This window comes from Mus caroli, unplaced genomic scaffold (assembly GCF_978045245.1).
Source record: "Mus caroli unplaced genomic scaffold, Mus_caroli_1 scaffold_3, whole genome shotgun sequence".
Classification (NCBI taxonomy): Eukaryota; Metazoa; Chordata; class Mammalia; order Rodentia; family Muridae; genus Mus; species Mus caroli.
In genome coordinates, this window is record NW_028227258.1 from 121,920,939 (window position 1) to 121,932,173 (window position 11,235).

General features: G+C 40.9%; 1 long non-coding RNA gene across 3 annotated transcripts in view; it reads right to left on the reverse strand.

Annotated features, from left to right (window-relative positions):
- Positions 1–7,107, reverse strand: part of LOC110292003 (uncharacterized) — a 96,374-nt gene extending 89,267 nt beyond the window's left edge. For all 3 annotated transcript variants that reach the window (XR_015046630.1, XR_015046632.1, XR_015046631.1), the window contains exon 1: positions 6,984–7,107. This is a non-coding gene — a long non-coding RNA (uncharacterized LOC110292003). The remainder of the gene's footprint in view (positions 1–6,983) is intronic.
- Between the last annotated feature and the right edge of the window lie 4,128 nt (positions 7,108–11,235).

Consider the following 11,235-nt stretch of genomic DNA (forward strand, 5'->3'; position numbering starts at 1 on the left):
CCAATTATGTGGTCAATTTTGGAGAATGTGCCATGAGGTGCTGAGAAGAAGGTATATCCTTTTGTTTTAGGATAGAATGTTCTGTAGATATCTGCCAGATCCATTTGATTCATAACTTTTGTTAGTTTCACTGTGTCCCTGTTACGTTTCTGTTTCCATGATCTGTCCATTGGTGAAAGTGGTGTGTTGAAGTCTCCCACTATTATTGTATGAGGTGCAATGTGTGCTTTGAGATTTACTAAAGTTTCTTTAATGAATGTGGCTGCCTTTGTATTTGGAGCATAGATATTCAGAAGTGATAGTTCCTCTTGGAGGATTTTACCTTTGATGGGTATGAAGTGCCCCTCCCTGTCTTTTTTGATGACTTTGGGTTGGAAGTCATCTTATCAGATATTAGAATGGCTACTCCAGCTTGTTTCTTCATACCATTTGCTTGGAAAATTGTTTTCCAGCCTTTCATTCTGAGGTAGTGTCTATCTTTTTCTCTGAGATGAGTTTCCTGTAAGTAGCAAAATGTTGGGTCTTGTTTGTGTAGCCAGTTTGTTAGTCTATGTCTTTTTATTGGGGAGTTGAGTCCATTGATATTAAGAGATATTAAGGAAAAGTAATTGTTGCTTCCTGTTATTTTTGTTGTTAAAGTTGGCATTCTGTTCTTATGGGTGTCTTCTTTTAGGTTTGTTGAGGGATTACCTTCTTGTTTTTTCTAGGGCGTGGTTCCTGTCCTTGTATTGGTTTTTTTCTGTTATTATCCTTTGAAGGGCTGGATTCGTGGAGAGATAATGTGTGAATTTGGTTTTGTTGTGGAATACTTTGGTTTCTCCATCTATGTTAATTGAGAGTTTGGCTGGGTATAGTAGCCTGGGATGGAATTTGTGTTCTTTTAGTGTCTGTATAACATCTGTCCAGGATCTTCTGGCTTTCATAGTCTCTGGTGAAAATCTGGTGTAATTCTGATAGGCTTGCCTTTATATGTTACTTGACCTTTTTCTCTTACTGCTTTTAGTATTCTATCTTTATTTAGTGCATTTGTTGTTCTGATTATTATGTGTTGGGAGGTATTTCTTTTCTGGTCCAGTCTATTTGGAGTTCTGTAGGCTTCTTGTATGTTCATGGGCATCTTTTTCTTTAGATTTGGGAAGTTTTCTTCTATAACTTTGTTGAAGATGTTTGCTGGTCCTTTGAGTTGAAAATCTTCATTCTCATCCACTCCTATTATCTGTAGGTTTGGTCTTCTCATTGTGTCCTGGATTTCCTGGATGTTTTGAGTTAGGATCTTTTTGCATTTTCAATTCTCTTTGATTGTTGTGCCGATGTTCTCTATGGAATCTTCTGCACCTGAGATTCTCTCTTCCATCTCTTGTATTCTGTTGCTGATGCTCGCATCTATGGTTCCAGATTTCTTTCCTAGGGTTTCTATCTCCAGTGTTGCCTCATTTTGCGTTTTCTTTATTGTGTCTACTTCCCTTTTTAGGTCTAGTATGGTTTTGTTCATTTCCATCATGTGTTTGGATGTGTTTTCCTGTTTTTCTTTAAGGACTTCTACCTGTTTGATTGTGTTATCCTGTTTTTCTTTAAGGACTTGTAACTCTTTAGCAATGTTCTTCTGTAATTCTTTAAGTGAATTATTAAAGTCCTTCATGATGTCCTCTACCATCATCATGAGATATGCTTTTAAATCCAGGTCTAGCTTTTCAGATGTGTTGGGGTGCCCTGGACTGTGCGAAGTGGGAGTGCTGGGTTCTGATGATGGTGAGTGGTCTTGGTTTCTGTTAGTAAGATTCTTACGTTTACCTTTCGTCATCTGGTAATCTCTGGAGTCGTTATAGTTGTCTCTGTTTAGAGATTGTTCTTCTGGTGATTCTGATTACCGTCTATCAGCAGACCTGGGAGACAGGCTCTCTCCTCTGAGTTTCAGTGGTTAGAGCACTCTCTGCTGACAAGCTCTCCTCTTACAGGGAAGGTGCACAGATATCTGGTGTTTGGACCTCCTCCTGGCCGAAGAAGAAGGCCTAAAACAGGACCTTTCCCAGATGCTGTGTTGCTTTGGCAGGTCACAGAAGCTGTCAGCTTCTGTGGTGCACACTCTCACCTGTGCAGACTAAGTTCCTAAGTTCGGTGGAGTCCCGGATCCAATATGGCGCTCTAGAATAGCCTCTTGTATATACATTATTCAAAGTATTTGGTACTGCAGATTTCCATGACCTCTGGGCTAGCATGTACTTTAGTGAGTACTGCTTTGCTTGTTTCCTCTGTAAGCAATAAAATTGGTATGTTTTTAAAGCATCACACTCTGTAACACAAATTGGTCTAGGATTCTCAGTTTTTCTGTCTTGGACTCTGACTTGGTATGCACCACCAGTCACTTTAATCACTGACTTGAAAATATATCAAGTTTATTCTAGTCTGTAGATGACTCTCTGATGGGCTGAAAGTGAATTGGGCCAAGATATAACAACTGGGGAGCATAGATATGAGAGGCAGCTGTCCTTGTCCTTCATTTCTTCTCTATTATTCAGTGACAAAATCCTTCATGAGGATTAATATTGAATGTCTTCTCCCAGATGCAGGTCTTAGCTCCCAACTGTTGTGTATGTGTATTTATATGGGAATGAGTGAGGGTAAGGGCTAGGAAATTAGAGCAAAACCCATGAGATGGGGAAAAGAGGTCCCTAAGGAGGACCTGGGCATGATAGAGCACATGTGAGGTGAAAGTGGATAGATGAGTGCTGGGGTAGAATGATACAGTGGGGGAGGGGCTGGGGATTCAGGAGAGAAGAGGGAACAAGAGTCATCAGCAGTAAGTATATGTGGAAATGCTATAAGAAAACCTGCTTAGTGTGCTTGTTAGAAATAAAACACACCAAACCGCCCAAGCAGAAAGACTACAGTGGTGCTGCACTGTGGGTGCTTGCTCTATAAGGTGAAGAAGGCTGATGGAGTTCTCTGTGCACTCTTGAAGTGTATAGTTTAGTTATAGTTATTGAAACACAGACATTGGGGAAAGTTACGGACAGTGAAGCACCACAAACTGAAAATGGAAACCATCACAGGGTGGTGGGAGTGTAAGAGCACCAATGGACTCTCTTTAAAGTCTCAGATACTAAAGAAGAACTGTCAGCCTCCATCCTGGATAGGAAAAGAATCCCCTATTGCTGAAGTCATTATATCCCACTTCTCCATTTTCTGGAGGCTATTTAGAAGGACCTATAGGGTTGGCTTGTTCCTTTCAGTTTTTTACCAGTGTATCATGCCACCTGGACCACTTGCTCATGCAGCTGATGTGTGCAGTCAGCACCTGCTCACAGCTGGTTTGGAATTCTCTTTTATCTGATGATGAGTGCTGCAGATCAGAATGCAAATCCATGCTGTGATAGTTTTGACAACACCCAGTGCACAATGGGCTTCTAGGTCCTGTAGTAGCCTGTTGGCTCCAAATTCCTTTTTCTTTTCATTTTTTCTATCTTCTTTTTTTTTTAATGAAGTAAAATTGGTGTTTATTAAGAGAGGGTTTTGGACTGGAGAGATGGCTCTGTGGATCAGGGAACTCTCTGTGAAAGCATAAAATCTGAGTTGTGATCCCTAATGTACACACACACACACACACACACACACACACACACACATACATACACACACACACACACACACACACACACACACACACACACACACACACACACCAGCACTGCAATATAGAGACACGGGCATTGCTGAAGCTTGCTGGCTGCCAGTCTTGCCTGAGGTTTAGTGAGAGAACCTGTCACACCAGAATACGGCAAAGAGTGGTAGAGGTTATCGTTTTCATTTACATGAATGGGCAATCATCCCTTACCCTATGTGTACACATGCATGCACCACACACATATATCACACACACTATACATGCAAAACACAAATGCATTCACAGCTGATACACACATATATACACATACATATACTACACAAAGGCACAGAAACATACATACACACCCTTCAAAACTAAAGTTACCTCCTGAGGAGAGCAGTGCATTGCATGAAACCCAACAGTATTGTGTAGGGCACATGGACCATGCCACCCAGGGAATTGGCATGGAACTGGTAAAGTAGAGCAAGTTTAAACTTCAGAAATCTCAGAACATTAGGCCACAGAAGTAGGGGTAGCTCCTCCCTGTTTCTGTGCCTGCCTTTGGAAAAACCGAAAGACCTTCAACCAGGTTGTCACAGGCAGGCAGTCATGTACCCAGCACCAGGAATGCCTCTCCATGCTACTGAGACATCATAATAACCTTAGCCATCAGCTAATGACATTTCCCTCTAGGGATATTCTCACATACCCTCCCCCAAAACTATATAACCCTTGGTTTACCCAGAATAAAGTGTATGCATTCAAATACACCCCAAGTAATGTAATAGAACAAGGTAAGATTGTCTCAGAGAGCTTCTTCATTAAAGATCATTGGAGGTCTTCATCTTAAAGAGCCCTAACACTAAGATCCTCAGAGAAGGCCTCCCAGACTCCCACCCACTTCCAACCTGACTGCTTCATCCTTTCCTGGCCTGGTGGGCACTTCCTCTGATGCACCAAGGGACGAGGTAGACTTCCAATCCCATCCATTCCAGAACCATTCCATTATTCTACCCTGTTCTCTCCGAGCTGGTGTACTGGCAGTGTTGGGACAGCCTGAGAGGAGAGGTGGAACCCAGGACCATAGTTTTGTGCTGGCATTTTCATAAAAAAGACTTTGAAACCTAATGTAACCTTCTTATTGGCCAAGAAATTTGAGGACCAGGAATTAACTATATTGTACTCCTTACATCTCAGAGGAGCTTCTGTGTCAGCCTAGAAAGCCTTGAGCCTTGACTTTCGTGAGTACCACTCAATCAATACCTACAGGTATTTTTTTTCTGGTTGATTGGAAAAGATATCAGAATAGCACACCTTAACTTATAGATACGTGTTATTGTCGCTGTTCAGACTGGGTCATTAGACATTGCATCCAGGGACTTGAATATTATAATTTGATCTTTATTTTAGGAGAAAAAAATAAATGGAGAATTAATTCTATAATTTTATATAGTTGGAAAAATGAAAAAGTACTTTATGGGATGTGAAAAATATAAGATTTGAATTTGTGTTGAGATATATTTTATTAGAACACAGCCACAGATACTTTTGTATATAATCTCTGTGGGTGTATGTAGTGTTCTGAGAATTTGAGTCAAGGCCTCATGAATGTTAAGCAACGCTCTCCACCAAGTTACAGTTCTAGCCCTTATTCATATGTAATCCTGACTGCTTATAAACCACTTAAAATATGTAATTTGCTAATGCTGTGATGTTAAGTGAGAAAGCTCAAGGTAAAGGTTTATATTTCCAGTTTGTATAAAATGATGAGAGGAAATGCAGCTTGCTAGGAAGCATAGCATACACACTGCTGCCCTACTGCAGCCGTCCAGGTCAGAGGTGAGATAGCTGACAGAGAGCACAAACCCACAGCAGCTACTCTTAGCTCAAAGGTTTAATGCTTCTGTTGACGTGCAATTGTAGTCTATAAGGCAGTAAAATGAAAATAAAAGACACAAGTCATCAGAAATGTGAAAGGTAAACATTTCAATAAATTCTAGGCTTTCAAAGATGGATTAATGTAAAGTAAGTCTTGAAATGGTGTAGAGGTAAGATTACCAGCATGGGTCTCATGAGTTTGACAATTAAGAAGTAATATATTTCCTGTCTTCTGAAGACTTGTAGCTATAGTAATCATTAAATATCCTCTGTTCTTTTTTCCTTTCCAAGTTCCACCAACTGTGATCTAGGATTTTTATCTCTTAGGTGGGCTGATAGTAAATTCTGTCCTGGTGGACGAATGCTGTGGCTTCTGCAGAACAGTGGTATGGCTGTTTCTGATATCCATGGAGAGTGGATGGTTGGACCCTTCCCTCAGTTATTAGATATGCATCTGTCTAAGTTCCTTCTATAAAATGATGCAGTATCTCTGTGTTAGCTACATACAAGTTCTTGCCTTCTTTAAATGGCTCCAGATGACTTATGACAGTGTATGGAGCATCCTAAGTCGTCTTATGACTTAAGTTGCTTAGGTAACAATGATAAAGTGCTCTTTCATTCCTGAGTATTTGAAAGTTGTAGTCAGTTGAATCCACACAGTGATCTGTGTGACAGGGTTGTGATACCAATGTGAAGCCTACGTGAAATCAACCAATTTTCCCCAGAGTCATTCCTTACGGTGCTTTCAATAAATGAAATGAAAAACTTCAAAGTGGAAATATTTATTCCTTTCCTACAATGAAGCAGACAGTTTATAAGGATCCCCAAAAATGCATTGGAAACAAAACAGAACAAAACAAGACAGGCTTGGTCCTGTAGTATCAGTGCAGGTAAAACTGAAGCAGGAAAGTGGAAAGCTGCGGTGTTGTCTCCAGGCATCTTCCTGAGGATTCATTGCTTCCTCCTTGGCACCAAGTGATTCCTCTCCATGTAGTTCTGTGCACACAGGGACACAGTGAACTACTAGAGACATGCATCCCCTTATCTGTTTTTCTTTCGTCTGTGGATAGCCACTTTTGACCTCAGGCTCATCATTCACTTGGATGGAAACCTCATTTAGATATTTGCTTTTCAGGCTTCCTCTGCTAATTTTTAGTCGTTTTGTTCCTGAAACACATTTGTCATACTTTCTCATTCTGAGTGTGTGTTTAACACTATGCAAGTGGTCCAGTCTTGCGTCTCTGACTCACCATGCATGCTGAAGGTGACTGAGGACGCAAAACCGTTTCACAGCTTCCAGGTCACTCCCATCATACTCATGTCTATAGGGCACATGAGTAGCATAAATGGATAGCATTGTCCTGGCCTCCTGGCTAAGTTTTGTCTTTTTCTATCAGTCCTGAAAGACTTACCCACATGCCACAGAACTGTGAAAGGTTTCTTAGAGTTTCCAGAAAGAAGGATCGAGTATTACATAAAGACTTCCAGGTTGTAAACTTACCAGAGGTTAGAGACATGGAAATTGTATTTCTGCTGCAGTGTCCTGGTGTAGTGTCATGAGAAGACATCGGCCTTGACATGTGTCTTACATGTCTACGCTCAGAGATGCTGATCTGTCATACTCTCCCGTTCTGACTGTCTGTTTAACACTATGCCAGTGGTCCAGCTTTGAGTTTCTGTGTCACAGTGCATGCTGAGGGTGATTGTGAGGGCACAGAACGGTCCCACAGCTCCCAGTTTCCTCCTGTCATGCTCTTGTCTACATGGCCCCTGGCTAGCACAGACAACTTTGTCCTTGCCTCATGCCTCTGTGCCATGCTGTCTGCTGAGAAAAGAGAAGGTTCATTTAAGCTGGTTTAAGACCAACAATTCATAGCAACTTAGAGAAATCTGTCTAATCATCTGTCACCTAACCTAAGTCTGTTTGTCTGTTTGACATCTACCCATATATCATCTACCAATCAAATATATATCATCTATGTATCATCCTCTATCTACCCATCTATCTTCTTTCTACCTATCATGTTTCCAAGTTATGTTTATGAATGTGTGTGTATATGTGTATACATATATATGTATCAATCATCTATCATCTATTAATTATCTAACACATATTTATCTACCTCTTATCTATCTTGCATTTATTTCTCTATTAATCATCTATCATTTATCTGTCTTTTATCTGCCCATTCTGTGAGAAGGTCTTTCCTACATGTTTATCCTTCCTAGAAATGCCTTCATAGGCTAGCTTGTTTCCTCTTGATTCCAAATCTAATGAACTTGACAATCTAGATTAGCTTTCATGTTTATTATCCAGATAGTCATTTTAAAGACTTCTAATATTTATACTATTTATTACTTTATAAGAACACGTTAAGTATCAGAAATAGATAGTACCCTTCAAAGTAGGCCTTGTCCACTCTTAGGAATTCTTTGTGGTAAATATAAGGAAAGATATCTCTAAGAACACTAGTTTCTCTTGAAGAGGATCAGTTCTTGATTCTCAACAACCACCAGGTGATTTGCAACCATCTGAAACTTTAGATCTAGGGGACCTAACATCTGCCTTCTGACTCAGCCAGCACCAGGCATGCATGTGGTACAGATATGCATGCAGGCAAAACACCCATTTACATGAAACAAAGTAACAAATTCAAGATACTTTTCTGGGTTGGGTGTAACATTCAAACACTCCTCATGCCTGTCTAAATGTGGTAGAGCAGCTCAGTGAGGTTGAAAAGCTTCATGGGGGCTGTAATACAAGGCTCAAACCAATTCTTTGGTGAGTCATTTCTTTGGAAGAATGACTCCTGAATGACTGACTGCACAGCAGTAGAATCTATTCTCTGCCTCATACAAAACTTGGTGCTTAGAAGGGGTCTGTGTCTGGCTTAGTGCTCTCATGTTATTGTCATATATTTGAATGTGGAGCCCCATGCTTTTATTTTTTACTTGGGGACATGAAACACTTGGCTATAGTTGGCTGATCTTTCATATAGGGACACTGTGGGAGATAGAGCTGGACTACAGGCTTATGGGGGAGCCTGAAGTGACATTTGCACCAACAGAATGGATCCACAGTGTGGGATGCAAATCTACCTTGAACTTTTGTGAGACTAGGTGGAGCTGTGGAAGAAAGGTAACCCTCCCCTCCTTTACTCTCTGTCATGGAACTAGTCAGAGGACAGCAGGGGACACAGGGAAAGGTTGGGATCATGGAGAATGGGCTGGAACACAGATTTATGACACATGTGTATGAAGAAGCCATAATGAAACACACTACTTTCTATGGTAGCCCCCTGAGGTCAGAGAAGAATGGGTGGTACGGCTGTAGATGATATGCCAACCTTAGTGATTAGTTAAAAAAAACAAAAGAACTTACAAGTTATAAAAGACCTGAGGTCATTGTTGCATAGAAAAAAAACACACCTTGTCATAGAACTGTTCTGAGCAATTTTAGTACCAATAATTATCCTAGAGAACTAAAGCAGAGGTAGCCATTTATGCCACTGGGAACAAAATCAGTACCTTAATTTCATTTATTTATTTATTTATTTATTTATTTATTTATTTATTTATTTTTGCTTTCTTTATTTAGTAACATCTGCTCTTTGACACCTAGTCCCTCTCCTGTTGGCCAGCCTCTCAGGGCACAGTTGAGCCTGCTACAGTAGTTAGGGCTGTGCTGTTAAACAGAGAACATGACACCTGAAAGGACAGGGCACATTGCTCAAGCTTCAGCTTCAGGGCAAGATCTGACTTCAAACCTGGTGTCAAGAGACCATTATTGCACAGTTATGTTAAGTGACAGTCTGATGGGCCCTGAGACCCATCATATTAGGCATTACTTAACTTTTGAAAGGTATTTTAAATAGAAGTCATATCTCCTGCCTCTGTCCTGACTATGCCTTTTCTTCTGATCCGTAGGTAGCATGGGGATATGTTTTCTAAATGAATGAAAACTCAGACTTCAGTGAGACAGCAAGGCCTCCTTTGTGGGGTACAGCCTGGGACCCTGGTGGCATGCAGCAAGCTAGACTTAAAGTACGGTGGCTTTGGGTTTGCCAGTCTCTCAGCTATGCGCTGAGCTAAAAGACTGGGATCTTACTGTAAGATATTAAAATTCCTGCCTATGAAACCACCATGGACTGTCCAACTTTTTCACTGCTGGTTAATACTTTTCTATCTGTGTATTGTCTTTAAAAAAATTTCCCACGTTGGCTCAAAAGCAAGGATGAATGGTACAGACTTGCTTCTCACCCGTGGCTTAGGATGGGAACAAGTTTAGACTTTTCTTTAAAAGCAAAACTTTCAGAAATACCCCATGTCTGTATTTTTTTTTTAAGACATGTATAGGACTTTGGTGATGCCAAAGCCTTCTTGTGAAGGACTGAGGACTGAGGTCATTCTGTATGATGCTAACTGTCCCCTCTCTTCTTAGAGAGTAACTCTATCACCCATCTCTTGTCTGAGAGTTAGGGGTTAAATCAAAAGACAGACACCGGAGAAAAGTGCCGGGTAGCTAGGGCGCAGGGTCCGCTGACACTCGCCAGCTACCCACAACACCAGCCACAGGATCTTAAGACTTCTGGTGAGTGGAACACAGCTTCTGCTCCAATCCAATTGCTCGAGGGACCTGAGACTGCATTAGTTAGGGAAGCAGAAAACCGGCCTGAGTAGGACCGCAGGCCTCTTCCGGCCGGACCAGCACCAGGGTAGCTAGAGCGCAGGGTCAGCTGACAACCGCCAGCTACCCACGACCCCCGCCACAGGATTTTGAGACTGCTGGTGAGTGGAACACAGCTTCTGCTCCAATCTTTAAACAGTGACAACGACAAAAACTAACCCCAGAAATTACCAGATGGCGAAAGGTAAACGTAATAATCTTACTAACAGAAACCAAGACCACTCACCATCATCAGAACCCAGCACTCCCACTTCGCCAGGTCCAGGGCACCCAAACACACCGGAAAAGCTAGACACGTATCTAAAAGCATATCTCATGATGATGGTAGAGGACTTCAAGAAGGACTTTAATAACACACTTAAAGAAATACAAAGGAACACTGGTAAACATGTAGAAGACAGTAAAGAGGAAGCACAAAAATCCCTTAAAGAATTGCAGGAGAACACTTCTAAAGAGTTACAAATCCTTAAAGAAAAACAGGATAACATAATCAAACAAGTAGAAGTCCTTACAGAAAAACAGGAAAACACATCCAAACAGATGATGGAAATGAACAAAACCATACTAGACCTAAAAAGGGAAGTAGACACAATAAAGAAAACCCAAAATGAGGCAACACTGGAGATAGAAATCCTAGGAAAGAAATCTGGAACCATAGATACGAGCATCAGCAACAGAATACAAGAGATGGAAGAGAGAATCTCAGGTGCAGAAGATTCCATAGAGAACATCAGCACAACAATCAAGGAAAATGTAAAATGCAAAAAGATCCTAACTCAAAACATCCAAGAAATACAGGACACAATGAGAAGACCTAACCTACGGATTATAGGAGTGGATGAGAATGAATATTTTCAACTCAAAGGACCAGCAAACATCTTCAACAAAATTATAGAAGAAAACTTCCCAAATCTAAAGAAAGAGATGCCCATAAACATACAAGAAGCCTACAGAACTCCAAATAGACTGGACCAGAAAAGAAATACTTCCCAACACATAATAATCAGAACAACAAATGCTCTAAATAAAGATAGAATACTAAAAGCAGTAAGAGAAAAAGGCCAAG